A 27,244-nucleotide genomic window follows, 5' to 3' on the forward strand; every position below is an offset into this window, starting at 1 on the left:
TAGAAAGACGGATCAACCATTGGTGAGCCTGAGAGGTTTGCATTTGAACCGCTTCTATGCTCTCGGGGACATATGGCTTCATGCTACAGCACTCTGGAGTTACCCACTCCAAAACAGAACCAGAGCTCCTGAAGCTAAAAAAAATAAATAAATAAAAACCCGTGTTCTTGAAATGAAAGAAGCAAAGACATTCATGAATCTGTCTGCTCGCGTCTGTTTATGCTATAAAGAACAGCCGTCGGTATTGTTACCTCAGGAGACCGGGGTTATTTTATTCGCGTGCATGTTGTGCGTGCTGTCTCCCCCAAACTGGCCCACAGCGCCACGCGGTACCATGTCCCCGGGAATCTTAATTGCCTGGTCTATTAGAAAAGAACATCCGACCGTTGCCGGTAATTGAACACGGTGCATTTTGATAGCATAAAAGAAAGATCAGATAGAGTCACACAAGTTCTCAGTATGTCTTAAGCCGTCCCCTAAAAAAATATATAAGAAAAAAAGAGGAAGAGGAAGCCTGGGGCTGCAGGAGTGTTCCAGAGAGCGAACTGCTCCGGACTTCAAACACTGGGAGTCATTCTGTCAAGGGGAGGGGGCGGGCGGGGGCAGGCACTGGGCCTCTGTAACAAAGTCCTCCTCTCTTTGCGCCCTCCCACTTCATTCACTTGCAAATCAGTGTGTGCCCACAAGAGCCAGCTCTCCCGAGCCATAACCTTCCCATCCCGAGAGCTGCAGTTCCAGTCACAGCAGCAAGAAGCACAGAGCGGGCGACCGTGGCGGAGGCAGGAGCATCCTGGGCTAGTTGCAGGGTGTCCCCAGGATCCGGAAGGCGAACAGAGGTGGGTTCGGTCTCCGTTGGTAATGCGGGAGCTTGTGCGTACGTTTTCTGTCTGTCTTTCCTTCTCTTTCTTCTTTATATACACATGTCTTTAAATCAGTAGCGTTGATGGAAGCCAATCAGAGGAAGAGAGCGGTCCTCTGCGCCGGGTGTGTGCGGTGCGCGGAGTTGGGAGGGATGCTCAGCTGCGAGCTGGAGTGCGGGCGGGCGCGCGGGTCGGGCTGCTTGGTGGCGCTGCTGCCCCTGCCCAGGACCAGCGCCGCTTCCCGGGGAGCCTGGGCGCCTCTTCTCCGCCGCCTGGTAAGACCGAGCCGCCTAGGGGTTTGTGGGGGGTGGCAGGGAACAGTGCGGACTAGAGGAAGCTGCCGACGTCCTCTCCGTGGGGCTGGCAGAGGCGGCCAGCCGAGCTCCAGCTTTGCAAAGTTGGCTGGTCAATTACCAAGGGCGCTAGTACGTGCAGGAGCGGTGGAGCCGTTTGGGGCTTGATTTATTTCCACCTACCCAACAATACAAGGGTCTGTGTGGTAAACGCTTGGGCCGAGTTACGTTTTTGGCTTCGAGAGTAACGCAGAAATTAATTCAGGTAGTCTGAAAACTCTGGAATGCTCCCAATAAGGAAAACTTACAGAGATGGTTTGGCTGAGAGAATGAGCTAAAGGAAACTGTTAGCTTGCATGTTCGGAGCAATGCCTGCAGGCTGCTATAGGACAGAAATGCTTAGGCTGCAAGGCAAGTCCGACACTGGACTTCGAAAATGGAGCACACTGTCCAGGGAAAAGTCATGTGGAAGACGCCGCTCTCCAGAGCTCTTCCACGGCTGTACGCGCGCACACACACACACACACACACACACACACACACATCTGGGAGAGAATGCCTTCCTCTGACTGGAAAGCAGATCTGGTGCGTCTGATTTTAGGTATCAAATGCAGGAGCGGAGTTTCCAATGCGTTCATGTGGAATTTAATCCAGCCTCCTATACTGCAGCAGAGCTGGGGTCACTTCCTCCGTAGTTATTCGCCTGCCAAGAGTTACGGTCCATCTCGAGATGGGAGATGCTGGCGAGGTCAACGTGGTACTGAGGAATGTTGTCGCTGCTGCAATAAAATCCATATTTTATGGGAAGTTACACGCAGGTCTCTGTTTGCAAGGGGCTGGTAACCTAACTTAAGTGCTACTGAGAACATTCAAGAACCAGGAAGTTTAATCATGTGGAATGTTCACACATTTCTCTCTCCCACTCATTTTTTTTTCTATGAAGACACTTTCTTAGGATAGTCACTGCAAGCTGTATCAGCCCGTGTCTCTTCACTTTCACTTACTGAAGTCACACACTGTGGACCAGAAAAGATATTTCCTTTAACAGTGTGGCTGGGGTGTACTTATGTGTCTGGGGTGGGAGATGAATGCTAATTGTGAGCTTTCTCAGTGGTTAATTATCCAGGGGGTGCAAACTCCTCCCTGTGGTGCTTACGGAGCCAGAGATGTGGCTAGTTAATGGACAACTCCTCTCAGAGAATAAGTAACAGCCATGTGAATGATGGCCAAAGCTGGCTTATTTTCCTTCTTTTCTTGCTGACGGTTTTACCTGAAACTGGAAAACCCTCGGGATTCTTCCTGCTTTTGGGGGAGTTCCGGGGGCGGATGGACAAACACCCTTCCCAATTTAGCTTGAGCGCAGTCCTTTGTGTGAGAGCCCTTGCCAGACTCTGGGTTGGGCATTTTGGAGAATCCAAAAGCCAGTTGTGACCAGAAAGGGGATATGATAAAGCAGATGGCTTCATGATGTCATGAAGAGGGCAAAGTGCATGCCAGGGGCCATATTTTCGTCGCGGCGCTAAGAAACTTAAATCCAACGGAGAACGGTGCCTCACTCCCCTTTTCCCTTCAGTGTGTTATAATTAACAAAGTGTTGGGGTGAAATAAAAGGTAGCTCTCTTCCTACCTGGTCTCATGGGTGGTGCCATACTTTGGAAGCAGAGGAAGTAATCAATGTCTTCAGGAAATACAAGGTAACAGTACATTTTGGAGAGAAAAATGCAATGATATAACTGCACTGTATTTGTCCACAATTATCTTTTGCTGCCATTAGGAGGAAGGGACAGGCTGGTGTCTTCAGAGGTATTTCCAGTCCCTCTCCTAGTTGGCTTTTATGTCAATTTATTGCAATTACATTCCTCAGTGCTAACTCTGCAAAGATAATATATGGAACAAAAGCATTTCCTATCAATTTGTCTACTGCCAAAAAACTTGTGCCTTGGCTCCTCCGCTCACCACCTTCCACCAGCTTTGCAAGGAAAAACTTGCTGTGAAACATCCTCCTCTCTCAGGGACAAAACTCTCCTGCAGAGTGCTTGAGACACTTGCTAACAGCTGGCAGGTCTAGAAATCACATCGTGAGGGATCACATGCCCCTTTACTGAAGCAACAAGTTAGAACAATGACTTTGGCCTGTCTAATTAGTGGTAATGGGACGACTGCCCCATCCAAGGATTAAAAACGGAGATAAACCGTGGAAAGCACCCACCTTCCTTGGGAATTTTTGTGTGGGCTCCCTTCCTGGCTCTACCTGCTTTGTAGTTGTGGATGACAATGTATTATTAAGGCTTCATCTTTCCAGCTCCCGCAACTTTCTTGTTTAATTGGGAGGGACCTGTAGTGGACCACTCCAGGCCTCTGCCGTGCAGTCCAATTGCAACATAGATCTTACGAGGGTAATAAGAGCTTGTCTGCTTTTTCTTCATAGACAAGTTATTCTCCAAGCAGAACCTTTATACATGTCTCAGGTCAAAACCATTGTCTGCCATTTCTCTAGTTCTCTTCATTAAAGGGACTTCTGGGGTATTTTCATCATTTTCTAAGTATCTTTCGGTTATTCAAAAGTCTACATATGGTTCCAAATCAAAGCAATAGCCAATTAATCATGAGCCTACCACTATCAAAATTATACAAGATTTTCCTTATATATTTTCCTAGAACCTTGCCAAGGCTCTGCTTCCTAAATACCATCTTACCAACTTCTAAGAATGAGCTTATAGTTATGATTACAACCACTAAAGACTCTCACCACTAAAGAAATGTTTGGGGGGAGGAAAAAACAGTAACTCATTTAGGGATCCATAAACATGCAGGTCTTGTGCTGAAAGAGAGGCATCTGAGGGCAAGAAGTCCCCATTCAAATAAACATAAGTTCCAAAGCGGTTAAGATACACATGATGCCCTTGTTCTGATTGTTATGTGTTATAATTGTTCTCTATGTTCTTTTAGGTAACTTCTTTTGAAAAAAATATTTATTACATTTTTTTTCTTTTGTGTGTGTGTGTGTGTGTGTGTGTGTGTGTGTGTGTGTGTGTGTGTTATACACACATGCCATGGCACCTGTGTAACTCTGACAGCTTGTAGGAGTAGGTTCTCTGCTTCCACCATGTGGATTCCCAGGATCAAAGGCAAGTCATTAGGCTTGGCTGCAAATGCCTTTACCCACTGAGCCATCCTACTGGCCCTAGATAACCCCCCTCTTTAAAGACTTCTCCTGGAGCTTGGAGTTAGATAAGTTCCGGAGCGGGGAGGGGGAGGTGAATCAGCTTTTTCAGCTGACAATCTTCAGCTTTCGACTTCCAATTGAAAAATCCATTCTGAAGTTTGAAATGTGTTGCAAATGAGATAACACCCTGAAGAAGCCCACGTGGCCTTGGCCTTGCTTAGTCACTGCAGCCATTCATCAGGGCCCATCAGAATTAGGGTCTCATTTATGACAATGACAAGCAATGACTCAGTCTGAATTGCATTTTTCATAGCGCCTGCACCTAACCAGTGTCTACCGAGGAGGAGCCTACCTCATTTGCTTCACACAAAGGTGAGAATGCAGATAATCAAACTTTCGGGGGCTCCACTTGTTTCTGAATAATGATTCTTTAATTCAAAGACTCAAGAACATTATGGAAATAGGTGAGCTGCAGACAAAAAGAAAGTTAAACATGCATGTCCACAGGGGAGAGGAGAGAGAGAGAGAGAGAGAGAGAGAGAGAGAGAGAGAGAGAGAGAGAGAGAGCCCATTTGTGAAAATGTTCTACAAACTAGGGAATAAATGCAGAAATGTGGGTTGATCTTGTTCTATTTTATCTTTATGTCTCCATAGGGATATCTGTCTGCATCTTAAGATAAATGGGAGATGTGGACATGTTCTTGGATATAAACAGTAATGGTTTTGTTTGAACTTGCTCTTGTAAAAATTAATTTGCCTATAGTTTTAAAAGTTCCTCTTTAGGGGAAAGGTTCCTATTTTCAAAGCAGTCCTATGAGGAACTTCAGATTTCCCCTAACTATTGAACTAACTGAATATGGTCCTTGGAACACTATCAACCACAAAGTAGGAACATAAGGAACATGGGAGAAAGTGTAAGTAATCTTTCAGAAAGTTGGTTCATTTACTAGATGAAAAACAGTCAGATTGTTTAAGCCAAAACAGTTTGGCCCGAGGGAAGCAACTTCAGCCAGTAGTCTAGCTGCTCAAGACTAGACTATTCAGGGAACTTCCAAGACTTCCAGTAAAAACACCTGCTATATGAGGATTATCTCAAGAGCACCTTCATAAATGTTTCATAGATGTGTGTGCAGAGGGCCTTGTCTCCCATCCACACAGATTTCTAGAAATCATTCCACTTTGTTTCATTAATATCTTGACATAAACACTGTTGAGTACCCAATTTCTTTAGCAGTCACACCACCTTGCTGAGATTTATAAGAAGGGTTTAATTAAAATCACAATGTTACTATTAAAATTTGATTTGCAATATTTGGCAGCATGGGTCAAAAGCTTCTAGCAGCAGATAGGCAGTGCTCTCATGGAAGAGAACAGTTTTTGAAGATGAAGATCATAATGCTAGCATGCCATGGGGTCTAATTTATCTTCACAACTCATCATTTGAGAACACACCATGTCTTTCTATAATTTCCTAAATAAGTAGGTCTGACCAAAGATGTTCAAGAAACCTAATAAGTTACAGGAATAAAAAACAGAAATGAGAAAAGTTAAGCTGAGGACATGGCCAAGACAGAAACAGATAGAGGTGAATTCCATGGATGTTGGAACACAAGAATCAAAATAGAATGAAGTGTGCCTGTTTCACAAGGGAGCTACTTCTTCCTCATAAGCATAGTGCTTTAAGCACAATTGCACCCTTAGCATGTTCATACACACTGCTGGTCTCCACTGTGGAATGCAAACCTGAAAATCAACCTTTAAAAAATTACCACCTAAAGAGATGATCATGGCTTGGTTATAAATTAACCAGATGAGTATTTTTTTTAATGTGGTCAGATATTCATCAGAATCAAGAAAGAGTTTTCTTAGTACTTTAAAGACTAGTAACTCTTCCCCTCCTCATCTCTTTATTCTCCTACAAGCCAGACAGGTGAAAATGTGTAGTCTTTGGAGGCCTGCAAGCCAAGAATAAAATAGTGATTCAGACAAAAATACTCGTTCCCCATTGTGTATGGTATAGTGAACAAAAGACTGAGAAGGTGGCTCCCCCAATACCTCCACAATTGGTATGGAGGACTTTTAAATCTACAGTGTTGTAATTTATATGTATGGGGAAGAGGATTTAAACACATATAGAAAGAGAGAGGTTCAGAATTTCTACTTATTTTATGTATTGGAATATTCTCTCTCTCTCTCTCTCTCTCTCTCTCTCTCTCTCTCTGTGTGTGTGTGTATGTGTGTGTGTGTGTGTGTGTGTGTGTGTGTGTGTGTGTGTGTGTGTGTAACACATGCATGCCTGGTGCCTGCAGAGGTCAAATAAAGACATCCAAACCCCTGGAACTGGAGTGATGGATGGCTATGAGCTGCCATGTGGGTCTGAATTCAGGTTCTCTGCCACAGCAACAGGGGCTCCTTAACGGTCGAACCACACTCTCCAGTCATTGAGTTCAGAATTTGTATGTGTCCAAGTAATTAGAACTAAGCTTTACTGAACTTTTCTATAAAGTTAGGCAATGTTTTGTTTGTTTTGTGAGTTTGTCTTTTTGAGACAGAATATCACTCTGTCACCCACGTTGTACTGGAACTCACTATATAGCCCAGGATGGTCCATAGCAACCAGCTAAACTTGGCCTATCTTGTACTAGGACTACAGGCAGGAGCCAGCGTGCCTGGCTAAAATATCAGTCCGGGGGTTTTTGTTCTGTTTGGTGGTGTGGAGTTTAAACCTAGGACCTTCTACATGTCAGGTAAATCTACCTCTGAGACATCTCCCCAGTTTTATGGTGTATTTTGCATCATAACAATCAGACAGTAAATCAAAAGGGAAATCTAATGTGTGTTTCCTCTTTACTCAGCCCTTTCTTCATTTGAATTTCCAGGGAATTTCCCTTTGAGCCAAGCACTTAATGAATGTGCTGTTAGCAAACACTTGTGATGTCTTAGAAGTGAAAGTGTGACTCTCTCTGAGAAATACTGAGCAGCCGAGGGCATGGGAATGATTGGATTATTTTGACCAGAGCAAGGCAAAGTTTAAGGCTAAGGAAAATGTTTCTAGGTTACTCGATTTTTTAAACTGCATTTGTAATCATATATTAGCATTTATAAACAGTAAAAAATCATATTTGTGTGAACATAATTATCTTCTCCTGCCATGAGAGATAGTTTCATTGGTGGAGGGAGCACTTTGAGAAAGTAGCTAAAACTGAAAACCATTCATTTCACTGATGGCAAGAAACAGCCCAATTTCATAGTACCTCTAAGCACATCTGTCCCATATCTTAACAATAACAACTCAGTATGCCCAAGGCAATTAAGATGCTGAATAGAGCTGAGTAAGAATGGATTGATAGGGTTGAGATGGTCAATTTGGTAAGGAAAGTGCTTGCTGTACACCCATGAGGACCCACATTCGATCTCCACCATCAGCACCCATATAAAAAGCTATGCATGATCGGGACTGTGATCCCAGCACTGGGAGGAGACAATCTGATCCCTAGATCTCACTGGTCAGCCAATGAAGCCTTATCAAAGAGGTCCAGATCCAAGATCTCAGTGAACAGACACAGTAATGACATCCAAGGTGGCCCTCCACCATCCCCAAGTTCACACACTGAAGGAATGTATTTCTATCCTCCCCCATGTGATAAGAGAAGTTATTTGCTTCTTCTATAAACACATTTTCATTACTTTATTACTATCACTGCATAATATTTGCTCTGAATAACTTAAGAAGTGGGGGGGGGGGTGTCTTCCATAGCCCTGGCTGGACTTAAAAGCCCCATGTATCTAGGGGCTGCCTTGAACTCCTTCTCTTCCTGCCCCTACCTCCCAAGTGATGGGGATTACAGAAGGCATGCATAAGGCCTAGCTCTGATGGATTCTTCTCAAAGTAAAATTTCATATGCTTTGTACACACATAGATCCACAAAGAGCAAAGAAAGAGAAAAAAAATAGTGTGAGAGAGGGAGAAAGAAGCCCTCTTAACAACCTGGTCATTGTATGTACTGACAGAGATGGGCCACCATTATCCTTTATTCTCTCTACCATCACTTTTAAAAAGTCATGTAGTTCATCCAGCCTCCAAAGGAAGTTTGATAATTAGACATATAATCAGATAATGTGAGGCATGAGAAGGCTCTTGGAGACTTCATCCCAGACTGGCCATTTCCATATGAGATAAGTGATAAGCAGGGAGATGCACTGTGACTTATCTGTGGATGTACTACATTCATTTTGTTCTTTAATCTCTCTCCCTCTTCTATATCTTGGGATCTAGTCACTGGATTTCATTGCTCTTTGTCATTTCTACTTAATTCTGACATTAAAAATTAAACAGGAAATACATCTATGGGATTGTTGTTTGTATTCGGTGGAGGTGCTGGCGTGGAAACTTACCGATAAAAATAAAGATACAGGCTTCTTGCAGATTTTTGTGTTTCGACATCTTTTTCAAACTATTGCAAAGAAAATATTTAATATCTCCTTCAAAGTTTTATTCCTGTTTGGGTGCTGGTGATACGCTTTGAGATTTGGTTTATTTGTAACAACCTGATGGCAGTTTTTGAATGATCCTTATCCAAATAAATGACTCTTGCAGATACTCAAAGTCAAGTGTCCATCTTTCAAAAGTAAATTTGCTGGTTAGTGATCAGATATGAAAATTAAATGGCAACCTTTTCATAAACCTCCATTCATTCTATTTTAAGAACTCTGACAATGACCTTCCTTTGGAGTTGGAATGTCAGTTCTTTCATGGGAGTGGATGTATGGATAAATTATGCTGGGTTTTACCTTGGCAAGATTAAAATCTGGCAAGCAATTCAATGTCAACTCTTCCCCCTTTTAAAAAATAAAACTGTTAATGTTCCATGAAATCCAAAAGCCTTATGACCAATGGGTTGTATAATGAATGTCTTCATATTGAAAAATGAAGCCTCGCTTGCTTCCTTCTTATATGGATGAGCAAAAAAATAAAGGCAACTTTTAATTATAGAAGAGGCAAAAAGACAAACTATACAAAACCATTGAACCAACAGGTATCCTTGGGTCCTATAATTACATCATACATGGGGATAGAGCTCAGTGGCATCGCATGTGAGCAAAGCCCTAGGTTCAATCTCTAGTCCTGGAAAAAAATAAGCCTATAGATACTAATTCTAATATTTGGAACCAAAGTGATCTTTGACTACATTAACATGTCCTCTAAAAATGTGCTTTTCCAAGTTGATGGCCAGAATGTGTCGCAAACAATTAATTTTCCCCATTTGATTATATAATGGATTGTTCAGCAAGCAATGACAAGTTTTAAATCTATGTCTAATCTAATACACAAGAGCAAACACATCTCATCTTAACAAAATAAATAATAAAAGAGATGTCTTTTTTCCATAAAAATAAACTTCATATACTTGTGGACAAACAAAAAAAAATCTCTAAAGTGTTGATTTGTATTTTAATGTATGCATTTTTACTTTTAAAAGTGACAGTTCTCTAGGGTATAATATAGCTTTCATCCATGAAAGCAAGTGTATCATGCTTTTAACTGCAGGAATAAAAAAGAATTTTATTAATCTATCATCTACCTTGTAAAATGTTTGAAACTGCTCAATTTCACATTCAAATGAAATATTCTGAGTTCTCCTTAGCAACATGTCCTAATTCAATACTGATCAGAGCAGTGTGTGGTCAGACTAAGAAATCACCAATGCAAAATGACAGAGCTCACCATGACTACTACATCGCTGATGAACCCTAATGTGGACCACATCAAGCTACTGTATCTCCTAGCAATTATCCTCAAATTAAGCTGCTTGCTTAAAAGTACCTAGTTGGGATTTTGCTAGTGTTTCATAAAGAATTAATTCTACAGGGGAGCCTTCTGATACATCAATGCCAATTTCATCCACTGACTTCACTCCTTTTATCAAAACAAGAGATGTTTGGAGCAGGTCCTGGTTAAACTAGCCGAAGGAAGTAGGACCACTTAGAGTTACTCTCCTCAAGAGAAGGAGGCTCTCCTCCATCACCCCCATATACCAAAGTACCAGCTGTGCTGCACATCTTACCAGCTGAAGGAAATGCAAACATGCCAAACACAGCTCCTAGACCTGCATTTTTTTTAAAAAAAAAAATGTATGCCATATATCTTAATCGTGTTTCCCCTCCCCCAACTCCCCCTACCTCCTAACTCCCCTAAGTTTATCTTTATGTTCTTTCTCTTTCTCTTTAGAAAACAGACACAAGCAAACAAAAACAGGAAGCACACAAGCAAATAAATTCTTCAAAAACACAAAAAGGAAATTCAAAATAAACAAGTTAAAGACCTATAAGACAAAATGCCCTAACAAAGCAAAATGAAACAAAAAGTCTACAAAAATACCATTGAGTTTGTTTTGTGTTGACCAATTTCCCCTAGGAATGGGAGCTGCCCCGAGGTGTGGTTAATATACCCAGTGACCATCCTTTGGAGAAAACTGATATTTTTTCCTTTGCCAATGATATCAATTGTGGATGCTATACTCCTAAATATCTTTAGAAAGAGCACAGTAGTTTATAAATCAAACCAACAAATGAAAACCTTGCCAGCTTTTGAATTGAATTTAAATGAACATATACTTGGTTTTTTGTTGTTGTTGTTGTTTTGTCCTGAAAAATAATGAAATCATTTCAGAGATGGCCACAAACAAGTACTGGGCAGTGTGCAGCATGAATGTTGATAATCAAAATGACCACTTTCTCCCCAAACAGAATACTAAATGGGGACAGTGGCTTTATTTAAATATGTAGATTAGAGCTACCTAGGAAAATAAAAGGCTCTCAAGCAACTCAATTTAATGTGATCTCACGAAAGAGTTTAATATGATGGACACAAAGAGGAGAAATTATTGCAAGATTGGGCTAGATGAACTGGGTACCCTAGAGCCAAGGGTGGATTCGCACCCTGATCTTCCAAGCACTAATAGACCATAGGTTGGCTTCCCCATTTGTCACTACACTAAAATGAGACTTTTAAATGACTTACTTCCTCCTTCTTTCACGATATCATGATCTTTTCATCATAGTTGATTAGAAATACCAGTCACCGAAGACAAGGGCCTAAGTTTCCCTGTTTAATAATTAAGGAACGTGTGCTAACATTCACGATGTTATGAAAAAGTGCTTTAAAACCAGGAGTGAATTTTGGACTGTGCTAAACTCAACAATTCAGAGACACAGCCACAAGGCTCTGTATGCTAAGGAGATGCTGTGCTTGTCACACACTTTCCAATTTAGGTTTTACCTGATTGACAAGTGTTCTTAGGAATGATATTCAGCTGAGAGTTTTGGGAAAATTCATTATTTGACTCTTTGCACAGCAAAAGCCCTTCTGATACAAATAGAAGATGCTCTATGGAATAGATAAATCTAGGTTGGGGGGAATGAGAAAATGGCTTTAAAATATCGCTTTCCAGTCACAAGGTCAGAATTTTAGGACAACAGCAGCAGTGGTGACCGAACAGAGTAAGGGCACACACAGGAAGTGCTTGCTGGGTGAAAATCACTCCCAAGCTACAAAAAATTCTCTCGAAGAAATGTTTTTCAGATGTATTTTCTTTAAAGCCCATTCATGCTCGTGAAAAATATCATTTGTCTAGCCTGTGCTGATGACTTGATTCTTAATAACTGACTCATTTAAAGGGAGTCTATTTCAAAGTGAACTCTGGCAATGGTATCCTGAGAGCCAGAGGGCCTGAGGTTAACAGGCTGCCTAGCCTTCAAAACGAAGCCACCTGACCTTCTCCTTCCTCCGGGCAGACTTCATACCAAAGTTGATCTTAAGCATTGTAGCCTGGAGCCTGATTAACAATTTATGCTTTCCTAAGCAGATTACAGAGTCTGTCATTTTGGTTTCTTTAATTCTTAACTTGTGTTTGGAGACAGAACATACTCCTAAGTTTATGCTTTCCATATATTTTTATATTGAGAAGTCAAACATAATTTAAATGTTGTCCTCCTGAGAATTTTTACCTTTACAATTTTAGTGTCCGTGTGTAGACTCAGATCCCCTCTGATAGACTACTTGGTGGGTACATGACGTTTTGCCTCTTGTTGAAATGACCCTGTGTTCCCTGCTTCTTAGGAAGAAAGACGACTGGAGGGAACAAAGTAGCATCATAACCACAAACTGTCACTCAGAGAGCATTCACAAAACTTTAGGCACATTCTAAAGATCATTCTAGAAATGTAAATTTGGTCTTCTCAACAAGACCCTGAAGTAAATAACCATCAGGCTCCCCGGTTTACAAGATAAAACTGGAGAACAAAACACATCTCTGCCTTGCTCCAAAGCCCCACTGCTAGTCCTTGGAAGGCAAAAAGCATTGCTGTGCTGTTTGAACTATGCATTATTGTACCCATTATGCTTTATATGTAAGAATATACATACATGTGCGCATTATGCATTCAAATAATGAGTGGGTATATAATAAATTAGATAGATGATAGGTGGTGATGATAAATGTAGGTAGATTGATTCACATGTGTGTATCTCAAATACAAAAGTAACAGGTATACAGATTATATATATACACACACACACATACACACACACACACACACACACACACACACACACACACACACACACACCACATTTATTCCTCATGACCCAGAAACATAGTAAGAAACTTCCTCCTTCCTTCTCATCCCTCAATCCCTCAGTTTGTACACTGGTCTTGTCTGTTCTAAGTTAGGTCAACTAATCATAACCCAAATCCACAGATTTCAGCCTCAAGAAATCCTTTTCACTTTAGACCCAGCTCTTCAGTTTAATTTGAATCAATCTTTTAATCACTTATCGTTGTTCCCAAGGGAAAGCTGGCAAGAGTGTTTGGAAGGTTCAGATTCATCGTTCATTAGTTAATTTATTCCATAATATTTATTGAGAGTCCCTGTGCTTGGATCTGGAGAGACAGGCAGAAATAATACAACATGCATCAGCTATGTGGGGTAAATGGGCTTTATTTCTCACTCACTATCCAAGGTCAACAGTACATGCTTCCCATGGAAAGTCTAGGATGTTATGAGTTATGTTGTTCATGCTCCCTACATTTACATCCTGGGAATACAAAATTAGCATTGAGTCTTGAGTGACGTTAACAGTGATTCTATTTGTTTTCAAGTTTGTCTTTTGACATCCTGCCCAGTTCAAAAATAACATTGCATCCATCTTCACCACCAAGACTCTAATATGTTTTAGATTTCTGACAGTATGTCTCAGAATATTTTCATAGTCTTTCTGTCTCTACTCTCTTCAGTAACTATTTAATGAACATTTTTATGCAAAGGGTGGTTGTAAGAATGATAAGCGACTCTGGTTACCGGCGATGGTTACTGCATGGAAAGGTCACGGCCATGACAAAACCCAGTATCAGTATCAGAGCTTTATTGGGGGAGGGAGACAGAAGAACCAGGCCTGGGAGAGACACACATGCAGAGAGAGAAAGAGAAAGATGGTGGGGGAAGAGAGAACAGAGCAGAGAAAGAGGGTGGGGTCTGTGTCTGGCTCTTTAAGGCACAGGTGGGCTTACAGAGCTACTCCACACATGGGCAGATTGCATGACCACATATGTAATCACCAGTACACACTGATGATGCAAGATCCCTTGTCTAGCTCCTGAACTGTGCATGTGCGGTCATGCGGCTGCAGCTCGGCAGAATCCCAACAGTGGTAGCACCATGTGCTTTGACATTAGGTTGGTTTCAGCAGGTATTCAGTATTCAAGATGACTTCTAAGTCTTTTGGGACAACTGAGTAATATATAGACTAAAATTGTGTAGGGAATGAATGGATCAGTTTTGCTTTCGGAATGGGATGGGGTGGAGACAAAATCTAACTATGTAACTCAGGCTGATCTGGTACTAAATATGCAGCCCAGGCTAGTCTTGAACTCACCATCATCTTCCTGCCTCAGCCTCTGAGTGCTGGGATTGCAATGGGCTTGAACTGGGTCTTTTAGTCAAGAAGGAGATTAGGATGACCATTGCCAAATGTGCAGTTAAATACATTGAACACAACTTGGTGCATGTTCAGCCAGAATAACTGGTACAGATGTCCTAATTGTTCACTCCCCGGGGTCCTCACTCATCCTCATTTGGTTAGATATTTCGCCAGAGAAAAGGTCATGAATCTGTTTCTTCTCAGAGCTTCCAAGCCTCCCCCAACCACCACCCTCCTATTCATTTCTCGCTGCTAGATCATGTCATTGCCTATCCTTATTCTCAGTGCAGCTGTCCCACACCCTTCTCAGAAGTCTCTGCAGGCCTATCTCAGTCAGTCTCACCTACTGTACCTTGAGAAAGAGGCCACCGGGTCATATTTCTAGCTCTTAAGATCTAGCAGTGCTTTTGACAAACAGCAAGAACTCATTAAATGTTGTTTGAAAGAACAAATGGAAACTGCTCATTATGGAACTTTGGGCTACATTTATACACTTCTACATTATTCATGTTGGTTGTTAGCTTCTTTTCTAGTAATCTGATTTCCTTCAGATGCACTGAGAGGCAGGTCCATGCCAGTCTCCTGAACTGTCCATAGAGTTACTCATCAGGATAGAAATCTCCCTCCTTTCCATCCCCACCTCTCTCCCTCCCCCTCTTCCCTCTCTCTTCTCTTTCTTGGTGCCTTTGACCAAATATCTGAAAAACAGTTATAGATCCTAAGTGAAGCATCTGATAACAGAATAATGGAATGTCTTCTCTGAAAGTTGGTATTTCATTGGTCAGCCAACACCAAGGTGTGAAATTGTTATAGTTCTTCATTTCTGTGCTCATGTTGGAAACTGGCTATATGGTTTTTCTTATAGGCACAGACTAGCATGATAAACCTTGGTTATCTTGTGGTTTATTATCTATCCATAGTCATACATTAAACCGAATCTTACAAAAGAATCTATAGGAGACTCTTGGGTGTGTGTCTTATGAACATGATCATTTTTTTTCCAATTCCTACCTCAAAGATATTTCTTGAGGTTCTATAGGAGGTTAAATATTAGCTTCTATATACTTTGTTGTAACCTTGATTGTAGCTGTACAAAAGAGACTGAATTAAACTTGTCTGATTATGTAGTCCTGTTTCATTCCTTAAGTGGCAGTCAATGCATAGAATAGGATCCTCATGAATATTGCTTGGCAGTGAATATACAGCTCAGCCCAACTCCATCTCAACATGTCAAATGTTTCATAAGGATATGAGATGAAGTGAAGGAGATTTGGATGGTTTTCCTTTATACTTCTGCTAAATGTGCTGTCCATCAACCTGAAGGCAAAGGTACATAAACAATTTTAAACTTACTAGACACTGAAGCAGAAATTAGTTTATTTTATATTCACAGACTTCCAGGATGAAATTAGGTACTAGATTCCCTTCAAGCAAATATTTCAATTGTATCTGACAGCTGTGGAAAATTTTAACTTTCAAGAAAAAGCCATAGAAACCTTGGTGCAGGGACACTGGGACAGCCATTCCTGGTGCTGGTTTTTGTCCCTTCGCCTTTCCATTGATTGACACTTTCAATTATTAGTACTTCTCATTAGCACATGTCATACAAACCCATTTAGTGAACTCTTCTCCCACACCTCACCTCCCAACTTCAGAAAAATAAGGGAGTTAAAGGATTTGGGGACGCGACTGAATTAGTGGGAAGTTGAAGAGGAGGCCAGGGAGTACCACTCTGAGCAGGGAAGACTTCAGAAAAGAGAGCTCACTCAGGCTCAGCATCTGAAGAGCTGATTATTCCCCAGTCCCTTGCGCTCTGTGTTGTCAGCCTGTGTTTCTGGGGATGATGTGAACCCTGGGTAGGAGAAAATCTTGTCTCAGACTTAAGAATAAGTCAAATCATGATTTTGATTTCCCACAGGGGAGAGTCTGAGTGGCATAGGCTCCGAGATGAGCAGCAGAAGCATAAGTCCAGCGTCATTCTGCCTCCGTCCTGCTCAATGCAGCATCCGAGTCACTCACCCAGTGATGTCCTTCAGAGTCCTGGTCTTCCTGAAGGAGTTGAGGGCAGGGAGATGTCTCACAATGAAAGGTTACGGGGAGTGCCCCTAGGTCCCACGTGACCTTCAGGTCACATGCCAACCACTCCCCAATACAGTATTAATTTCTGAGATTTTTCTAGGTGCTATTTGACTTGCGGACTAAAGATTCCACATTTGGAAATCAAGTCCTCCGTGAGTTGTGTATGTGTGTATCTGTGTTGGAAAGAGCGCTCTTGAATAAAACTAGAATTCTATGAGGAAGGAAGAAAAGGTGAGAAAGGGCTGCTGGGGTAGCCAGCAGCTCCATCTGCCACAATTTAGCCAGAACCTGCGTTTCTATATGTGAAAATGCCATCATTATGTAAGTGGGGGAATCAGCGGCAGCAGGTTTGACAAACCAGCCCACCTCCCCTTTCCCGCCGAGTGGAGGTTACCTGCAAAATGGCAATTTATAGCAACACTTGGCCATGTGAGTGATCTCTGCTCCTATCTTTTATTTTAGTCAGTGCCTGAAATGGGTTTCTGCTGTGTTTGTTTTGGGAATAGACTGACTAGAAATACATCACTGTCCAAAAGGAAAACATTTTTTTTTTCATCTAGGGATTTGAGGCTTAACTAGCTGGAAGGGAAATATAATTTCAGTTCGTTCTCATCGTCTCATCTAGAAAACAGCCTAAAGAGATTCAAAGGACACCCTGCCACGTAAGCACTTCCTTCTCTTGGGGCCTTCAGCTTGGGCTTTTGCTTTTTTCCAGCATGTTCTAGAGGGTTTTCTTAAGCGATGTTTTTGCCTTGAGCTCTGTACTAACCACTGAAGCTTTGAGAAACTTTCAAAAGGTGCCCTTTAAAAATAGCACCCGTGCCAGGAGTGTCTTTAAACCCAGGACTCAGGAGGCAGAGGCAGACCAATCTCTTAGTTCAAGGCCAGCCTAGCCTGAGGAGTGAGTTCCAGAACAGTCAGGGCTACACAGAGGGAAAAAAACCACCAGCAAACAGTATTCTTTTTTTTTTCTCTCTCTTACTATAAATATCCCAAATCCATCTTAAGAAGGCTTTTTTTCCCCTTCCACCCTTTGGGCTTTCATTTGAAAGACAAATAAGCTGAAATGTAGATGTTTATCTGAATCCAAATCGAAACACAGTGAGAAATAATTATAAAATATAAAATGAAAGGGCACTGAGTTCTGTCCCTGTTGTACTGAGTAATTCTGGGCAGAAGTGGGGTTCTCGGGTTACTCTTTGCTAATGTGTTTATAGGAAGGTAATGTATGCCACACAAAAGGGTGCTCCTGAAAGGGGTGACATCGCAAGAGAAACTCTTGATCTCATTTGAATTCCTGAGAGTCATCTCTCCGAAATAATGTGAGTTTGCTGCTGTGCAAATGTAGCTCAAACAAAATGTTCGGGCTTCGGTTTTTCAGCAAATTTTATGGCAGAGTTAAGAAACTACGCCCATCAACGGTTCTTAGTAAGTCAAAAGATGAGCTGTTTGGAAATCTGGAGATGGGAGGGGCATCTTTATCAGAGTGCTCTGAAGTCCTTTTTGTGTGACAAAGCAAGTCCTAGGTAGACTGTGTAGGTACAGGGACTACCCTGCAGATAGGAGCCCTGTGTTGTGAGGAATAACTGAGACAATGTAGGAAAGAATTTCAGCTTGGTCGGCTAGGAAGGTGGCACCGTCATTAAGGTGCATGTCATTGAAGCAGGGAGATGTGAGTCCAGATCACCCAGAAAACCCTCCACACTGGGGGAGAAGGGACAGGGGGATGGCAAGGGCTCACTTGCAAGCCAGTCTAGCCGGATTGGCTCGCTCCAGGCTTGATGAGAGACCTGCCCCATCTCAAGAATAAGGTGGAGGATGAGTGAGGAAAATAACCCAATGAACACACACACACACACACACACAGAGAGAGAGAGAAAGAGAGAGAGAGAGACAGAGAGACTTCAGCATTGTAACTAGCATCTAAGAAACACCTGTACCCCACTGTCAGCTGTTTATTTTGCTACCACGGTTACCATTGTTTTTTTTTTTTTTTTTCAAAATTTTCCAATCAATGTGGGATATTTTTTAAAAACCATTTTTCAGGCTTTTAAAAATATACCACTCCCTGGAGTGTACCATCACATTTTTTTTTTTTATGTTACAAGTGAAATGTGCCACTGGGGGCAAGATGCCCACAATTCTACTCCCTGAAATGTGTTGTGGCTGACACAGTCATGTGCCAAATGTGGCTTCAATGCAGAATTTCCTCAGAGCATCTTCTGCACTGTTCCCTGGAAATCTACGACCCAAGCTGAGCTTCTCATCTGGGCTTGCGGAGGTGTGAACCAGCCACAGCCGATGTAACACAAGAATGGAAGATGCAGATTCTGTTGTCGAGTTTGTTACCTGTGATAGTACTCTGGCCTGTACCTCTTGATCACAGTGGCAGCATAAAAAGTACATGGCATTCACCATGAGCTGAACATGCACACACACATCATCACCACCACCACCACCACCATCACCACCACCACAACCAACGCCACCATGACCACCACCACCACACCAACTTTATTACCAAAGATATCACCAACAAAGTGGAAAAGGTGCTATCATTCTAGAAATGAATACTATGGCAGTCTGGGGCTGTCTTTCTAACCCAATTCTATGGCCCTGGATAGCCTTCGCTCACTATAATGTTTATTTTTCAATATTTTTCGCTCGTTCCTTTATGATTCATTCATTCACTCCAGTCTTATTTTCAGATACTTGTTGCTTGCTCACTATGTGTATGGGGGGGGGATGGTTTTAGCAATGAACCTAATTTCTGTTCCCTCCACAAGAGCTTTATGTCTCCAGGAGAAATTCTCAAAGGGAATAAACATTCTGAATGCATCATCCTGAAATCAGAAAACACAGGAGATGATGGCTGATGGGAAAGGACGTTAGAACACAAACAGTAAAACCATAAAACGAAGGTTGCAATGCACCTATCGGAAAAATCTCGCAATAAACCCAGGTTGCAAATTTTCAAAACGTGAGGCAGGAGCGCATTTGCTGCAAAGAGGAAGGACCTAAAATTAAAACTATATCCCCCAGTCCACACTCAAGGGAATTAGCTGTTAGAAAACATACCCTTGCTCAGCTCTGCAGGTGAGGAGCGCTGGAGTGGGCGGGGCTGGTACCTTGGTGGGTAAGGAAACCAGCAGACCGTTAAAGAAGCAGTTCAGTCTGTGCAATAAACGCTGCTTAAACAGGTTTTACGCAGGATGTGAGTGTAAGTCTTTTTAACAGCCTCTAAAAGTCTCTGCTGAAAGCTGTTGAGGAAGTACTTTCCTTTCTTCCTATTGGACTGTCAGTTGGCAGATGTCTCCGGGACAGGGGCCTACTTTTTAAAACACTCTTAAATAACGTGGGTTAAAAATCACCTTTAAAACTATCTGCCAAATGGCACCTCGCCCTCTGCATCCCGCCCTCCCTAGCCCTATCTCATTTGCCAATTACTTCCTGCAGGAATCTCCCGAATTCTCTGACACCCGTGCTGACATAACATCCCTTCCTGGCAGGGAACTGCCAATTCTCATTGAAAAATGATCGCTAAACATTTCAGCACCAGCTCCGAGGAAGAGCTCCCTTCTCTGCCCATAGCACAACAGAAACCACCCTTGTTTCTCAGCATCATGGGTCCAGGCCCTCTGCATCGTACCTCCACCCCTGTGGCCGTGGTGGGTTCTGGAATAGCACAAGGAGGAGTGGGTACCGTTGAGAGTCCGTGGCCCTGGGGATTAGAAAGATGCGTAGGAAAGAATCTTTGCCAAAGGGGAGGTGGGGGAGGGGAACCTGGCCCGCAGGCTGGGAAAAAGCCAAACACACAGTGCAGCCAATTCAGAAAGAGGTCATGGGAGCATGTCAAACAACGCAGCCATTCTTGTTTTAAACATTTTTCAGGATTAAATTCTGCAGGCCATTTTCATACATCCTAAGGAGAACAAAATATCATCTACATACTTTTTAAAGGCATTAATTAAGTTTAGCCCTGACACTAAAGAGTAATGGTCTCTGACCTAAGCCCCAACCTCCAACTGGGGAATTTGGATGAGGCTAATGGCTGTCGTACAATCAGATCTGTGTCACATATTGAATATAGGTCAAAGGACGACTGCTCCCTGCAGAAAACAAAAATAACCTTTCGAAGACACCGTTTTATATTAGCATAAGCCCATATGCTTGGGCTCAGACAGGCATTCTGTTGTATCTAAGAGGAAATCATATTAGGAGAAAAGCACATTTGAAGCCAAGGTATTTGGTGATACAACTGCACTTCCTTAAGCCTTTATTTACTGTTTCGGAATAAATCTTGACCTGAAATTAATGAAACACTGTGAGCATGTCCTGATAAAGCTTTAGAAACTCATATGAATTTGAATCATTCTTTTGGCTTACTATCTAATGTTTAGCTTCAAAATGTTTAAGATACTAAAAAAAAGGGGGGGTAGGCAGGGGACATAGCAATTCTTGTTAGACCCTCCAGGAAATCCAGTCGGACTGGATCAAGTCACAGATATGAATGGCTAGATTTAATTTCTTTTATCCATTTGTTACTGTACTGCTGCTGTTCAGGAGGTCTCTCAGCCCATTTGAGATAAACCAGCAAATCTTTCCCACTGTAATTCTCATTGAGTAGTCTCTCAGAGGATGAGAACCAACTTTAATATATTTTCAACTATAATTGTAAGTAAAGTCCTTTCATAAACACCTGTCGGCTACTTAATGATGCTGTGTATATCGCTTCCTTCTTTTTTGGAACTACTTGATGAATTTTTAAAGCCTTTAAATGCATAGAATTATATCCTGAGTGAGCCATAATAAATTTGCACTGCCATAAATTCTGTTCAACCAGTACTCCAGTCTAGTTGAAAGTTGAAGCCTTGAAATAACTCATAGCATTTGATTCCTTGTTTTGACTAACCATGAGTTTAAAGATGCAGGGCAGAGAGTAGGTTATGGGCTGCCATATCTACTCAGGGAAGAGAAAATGTAAAACTAAACAGCTTGGGTACAATTCAGTTCTTAAGTGAGATAAATGGATTTAGGTCATATCAATGCTTTGACAGAGATGCCTAATATATTGAAACTCTGATAAAGTTAGGTAAATTGAGAATCTAGGTATGGTGTGCAGAAGACTCTCACTTGTCCCACAATGGGGGTTTCAGTGTTTGCATGTGTAAAGAGGTGTGTGTGTGTGTGTGTGTGTGTGTGTGTGTGTGTGTGTGTGTGTGCTGGCTCAGTGGCAACTAAGTTTAGGAATCAGTGGCCTCATCTGCATACTCACTAGTGGGTTAGCTTTATGATGTCATCCAAATCCTCCTTCTTCAGAGTCCTCCCTCCTTAAATTATTGTGAAGGTTATGAGGTTTGAGGTAAAGCCTTCACATCGTTTATAGCTTATGGTTGAGTCTCAGTATAGCTTAGCTGTTTTGATTGTTATTCCCAACCTAAACATATGTATAAGGGAAAAAAATGTGATTCTCTCAGAGTACCACATACTTTTCATGAAGACAGAAAGAGGGGGAGGCAGGAGAGGAAGAGGGGGATAGAAAGACGAGGAGGAGGAGACAGAGCCACTTATAGGAAAACTAGCCAGCTTTGTCACAGGATCAAACTCATTCCCCTGGCTCACACTGAGCAGAGATGTTCTACACACGTTCTACAAACTGTACTTCCTGACAGTGGTGGTGTTCAGGAAGACACAGTTGCTACTGTGCAGCAGGAGGGGGCTCTGACTTCCACACCATAAGCAGACAGGGTCCAACCATGTCTTCACGTTCCACCAGATACTCTCTTATGCTCTTTAAAGTATTCGGTCATGCTCACATTCAATATGCTTTTAGAACTTCTCATATACCTAACGTTAAAAAGGACTTAAATTTTTAAAAAGTAATCATTTCTGAGCTTAAGAAATTTGCAACACTATGCTAGTTTTGTAAATTAGGACATATGCAAATATCACATTATACTTCTTTGAGGGGAATTCTAATATAGAAGTCCAAAATCTCTGTCTGTCAGGTCACATCTGGCCACTGTTAAGTTTTGTATGACCCACAAGTTAAGAATGTGTTTTACATCTGTGTGCGTGTGTGATTCTGTGCACATGTGTGCGTGTATGTGTGCAGGTGATAGGACACCTGCGGGTGTTGATCTTTGAAAGCTGTCCACCTTTATTTTGAGGCATGGTCTCTCACAAGCCTGGAATTCACCACATAGAATGGGCTGGCTGACTAGCAAGTCCCAGGAACTCCCCAGCACCTTGCTCTGCTTTTTTTAAAAAATGGGTATTAGAGACTTCAATTCCTCTCCTTATATTTGCATGGCAAGCACTTTACCAACTGAACCATCTCTCCAGCCCCTGCTTTTTAATGGTTGAGAAAAATAAGAATATTACTTAATGATATTACTTAATGAATATTACTTAATGAAGATATCATACATTATAATCTTAAATGTTACATAAAATACAAACTTTAGTACCCATAAATAAAGATTTATTGAAACAAAACATTTATATATTACAAGATGGAGTCCATACCCAATACTGCTTGAGTAACCAAGAGCCAGAAACTATATAGTCCAGGAACCTAGGATAAAAGCAATTACTACCAGTCCAAAAAAATGTGATAAAATGATTCCCAATGATATTCTGCTATACTCATAGACTTGTGCCTTCTTTAGCCACCATCAGGGAAGCTTCCTCCTGAGGTAGATGGGAGTAAAAACAGAGACCCACAGCCAGACATTACACACAGAGAAATAGACATTGGAACACCCTGCCCTCCGTGAGATGTCTTCATCAAATCCCTTCCCTCAGGGCTCAGGAAACCCTGTAGAAGAGAGAGCAGAAAGAGTATAAGAGTCAGAGGGAATAACAGACACCAAAACACCAAGGCTCGCTAAATCAGCACACGCACAGTTCTCACGAGCTCACGGAGACTGAAGCAGCAAGCACAGGTCTACATGGGTCTGTACCAGGCCCTCTGCGCTTATATTGTGGCTACCAGTTTAGTGATTCCATGGGATTCCTGAGTGTGTGGATGAGTGGGTCTCTGATTCTTATGCCTTCTCTTGGGCTCTTTTTCTCCTGTTTTTCTTGCCCTACTTCAAAGTGGTAGGGTTTTTTGTTTGTTTGTTTGTTTGTTTCATACCATTATATTTTGTTTTGTTATATTTCATTATTATCTCTTAGAAGCCTGTTCTTTTCTAATAGGAGACAGAAAGGGAGTGGATCCAGATGAGAGGGGAGGTGAGGAGGAACTGAGGGGAGGAGAAGGAGGCGAACCATAATCAGGATATATTACGTGAGAAAAGAATCTCTTTTCAATGAAAGGATAAAAATCAATTAAGTGATTGCATCCCAAATTGTACATGCGTCATGAAGCCCAGATCATGTCTGTCTGATTCCTGCACTAATATAGCAAACCACAAACACACAGAGGGGTTGGAAGAGGGCATGAGCAACATCCAATTTAGGATCAGGTTTTATCCAAAAATTCATCTGGAAGTCAGATATTCACAGAAACAAGATTCACAGCTTGATTCCTGAGCTAGTCCATGATTCCTTGGCCAGCCTGTATAATTTGTTGTGACTGTAGGAATGAGAGTCTGAGATACAAAGTGCTAGGGTTTGGCGTGTCCCCCACAGCCTGCTATTGGGAGGTAGTGGGAATTCTAGGAAGCAGGGCCTAATGGAGGGGCGTTCGAACATTGGAGACAGGCTCTTGAAGGAAGTTTGGGACACTGGTCTCTTGCTCTTTCTTTTGCCTCCCAGCTTCCCTGAGGTGAACAGCTTGGCTCCACCCTGTGTTCCATCCCCACAGGCCAACCAACATGTGTAGAAACCTCTGAGACGCTGAGCCAAGACGAATCTATCATCCTGCTAAGTTGATTTAACTCAGGTATTTGTCACAGTGATAGAGAGGTGGCTAGCACCTGAGGCCTGGCAGTCGGTGGCTGTTAAGTCACAGAAACGAGGGGAAGATATTTACATAGACCTGCCCTCGGTGGAAAGACTGTAGACCTGTGTGCGGCCTTAGGGTCCTTTACCATGAATATTCTCACATTCTTCGAGGGAATAAAAGGCATTTTTATTTTCCTCTCAACACTTAGCCAAGGCCATTTGTAAGCACACAATTTAAACCCACAAAGAAAAGCAACATCTTCTTGGTTCTGTGTTAAATATGCTCAGTGTTTAGTGTGCCCTCGGTTTTCCCATCTAGTCTTACTGTCTCTTTATAGGAACATTTTTTCCCCAGATATTTAGGTTCTCTTTTTAATTGAAGAAAGAAAATAAGATCACTTCAGGCAAGGGCCCCCACCCCCATCCCCAGTCACAGAGAAGGAATGTAAGAGTCCAAGGAGAGCCAATGATCAGATTAGCACTGCTCTCAGCCTCGGTCAGACAAGCTTCTGTTTGCAGTGGGTGACAGTTAATGGACTGACTCACACCTGGTCATAGTGCTGAGTGCTAATCCCAATGGGACATCTGTATCTGCCCGCCCCCCAACCCCCCACTGCAATGTCCAGCTCCTCTGCAATGTCCCAAAAAGCTCAGGGGATATTGCAGAGGAGCCGGAAGGGAATGGGTGGGGAGGAATGCTGTGAAACACTGTCTTTTGGACATAGCATAGCTGCCGCGCCCATGAACTCACAGCATTAAGACTGGGCCCATCTACATTCTATGCCCCATCCCTCCCTGAGGAGCCATAAACAGCGAATGGTTGTAGAGGTAGAAAGAGTCAAATTCTTCAGTGGTGTAACCACTGGTGAATTACCCTTCCTCAAGTAAAATAGCCCATCACCCATGTCCATGCAAGCAACCCTAGTTAAACACAATGGACCACACAGAAACACCCAGCATGGAAGGAAAACAGGGGGATGGTACAGAAGAAGGGACTTGGTGGGCGGGGACAATGAGAGGATGTTATCAAAGTACAGTGTGTGTGTGTTGGTGTGTGTGAAATTGCGAAAGAAGAAACACATTTTCAAAAGGTAAAAATAAATTTAAAAGTTTCCAAGCCAAGAAAAAAAGAAAAGAACATTTTAACCTTAAAACCTATACCAGTAGTTTTCAGCTATTTTTGACCACAAATTACTCTAAAAAATACACTTTCCCTTACAGTCTGATGCATTATAACTAGAACAAAAAGTTAACCAAAGAAAAACCCTGCAAAGCTCCTGACATGTAAAATTCTCTCTTCTGTTATATTCTGTCCCATGGAACGATGGCTAAACTCACATCAGAATTGCTGATTTAGTCGCAGACAAATGGGTCATAGTCTACGGTTTGAAAAGCTGCATCTATGTATTTAAAGATAAACAGCTGTATACTCACAAGTGAGCTAATTGGATCAGTTATTTCAGAATTATTAATTGAGCAAGTTACGAAGGCCTATCTCAGTCCCCGTGCCAGAGGCTGAGATGCCAGGGTTTGCAGTGTGCCCTCCCTGAGCACTGAGGACCGAGAGCTGAAGGCTTTGGCAGAGAGGTAAAAGAGGCAGCCAGCGGAGAGAAGAGGCACTCTGCTCAGCTCAGCCCCAGGGGTACACAGGACACAGAACCACGTCTCAGGCTCGGTTCACCTCCATTTAACTAAGGTTCATTAGCCTGGTGATTAGCACATGGCTTCTGGGTCTGCTCTCTGGACCTAAATACTCCCCCAAATTTGAGGTTTTGCGAGTTGAAAGCACTTTATAATCCATACTCAACTTAGATCCAAAGATGATTTGAGCCTAAGTATAGTTGAAGCTAGGAGCAAGTGTTTATCAGTTTACTTAAGTAGAAAAGGTACTTTGCTGTTTTCACCAGCGTGAGCTTTTGTTCATTTGATAACTAAATTATGAAATAATGATATTATTATTATGCTACATGAGAAATTGAAGAGCATAAATAATCATGTAAATACCAACTTGAAAATACACCTGAAATGTCTTCTTGCAGCCCTTGCTATTTTAAACTCAATTATAATATATTATCCAATGAAGCAATTAGATACTTTATAAGTAGAGAAATTCACAAAGACAACACAAAGGGACACAATGCTCAATTGTTGTATTTAAAATTATAGCCAAAAGAAAACTGTGCCTGAACGAGGTTTATCTCACATGTCTCCAAGATTTATAGTTAATTAAAGTAAAACATGGGTAGGTAATTCCAACTGTACTGCAATTTCATCCATTTAACAAAGAACTTATGTTACCAGTTTGAATTACAGATTTGAGAAAGCACAGGGATTTTGCAGTTGTTTTTAAAGAAATTATGCCCATGCCTACTTATTCTGATAGAAAATCCCTTGGTGCGTTCCTCCCACTCTCTCCATCTTTTTTAAGACAGGGAACATGCCTGAGACCTCTTCTATCAGGCCCTCCTTCAATCCATGGGAGCCCAGTCCAATCTGCTTCCTAGACAGCCCCACCATCCATCTCCTTTCTCTTATCTTCTCTTTCAGACCCAGAATCCAAACCACAATTGGGTCTTGCCCACAGTCCCACAGATGCCTGGTGTGGTTCCTTCTTCCCCAGGCTCTCCTTACAGAAAGTGGCCAGAAAGATTTATCTAAATCAGAGCAAGTTTTAGAGAAGCACTCCTCAACGCCTCAGAAATACCTTGCCCTCCCAACTACCAACCCTTCCTCTCCATGTATCCTGCCCCACTGTCCCAGCCCGACAGCTAATTTTGTGTGTCAACCCAATATACTGGACAAACGTTCTTTCGAATGTTTCCATGAAGGTAAAACTGTAGATGAAATTAATATCAAAACTGATGGATTTTGAGTAAAACATTACCTTCCATGATTGGATGGGCCTCTTCCAAAAGATTAGAGAGATCACTAATGAACAGAGCACATCAAACACACACATATGTATGTATGGGTA

At 42.0% G+C, this 27,244-nt stretch overlaps 1 protein-coding gene across 4 annotated transcripts in view; it reads left to right on the forward strand.

The window, feature by feature from the left end:
- Positions 1 to 626: 626 nt before the first annotated feature.
- Cdh6 (cadherin 6) overlaps positions 627 to 27,244 on the forward strand; it is a 137,534-nt gene continuing 110,916 nt past the window's right edge. For 2 of the 4 annotated variants that reach the window (XM_028884391.2, XM_028884397.2), the window contains exon 1: positions 627 to 836. The gene's annotated coding sequence lies outside the window, so the exon portion shown is untranslated. The other 2 variants (XM_037209376.1, XM_028884394.2) reach the window with 2 other exon arrangements.

This window comes from Peromyscus leucopus, chromosome 11, assembly GCF_004664715.2.
Source record: "Peromyscus leucopus breed LL Stock chromosome 11, UCI_PerLeu_2.1, whole genome shotgun sequence".
Taxonomy (NCBI): Eukaryota; Metazoa; Chordata; class Mammalia; order Rodentia; family Cricetidae; genus Peromyscus; species Peromyscus leucopus.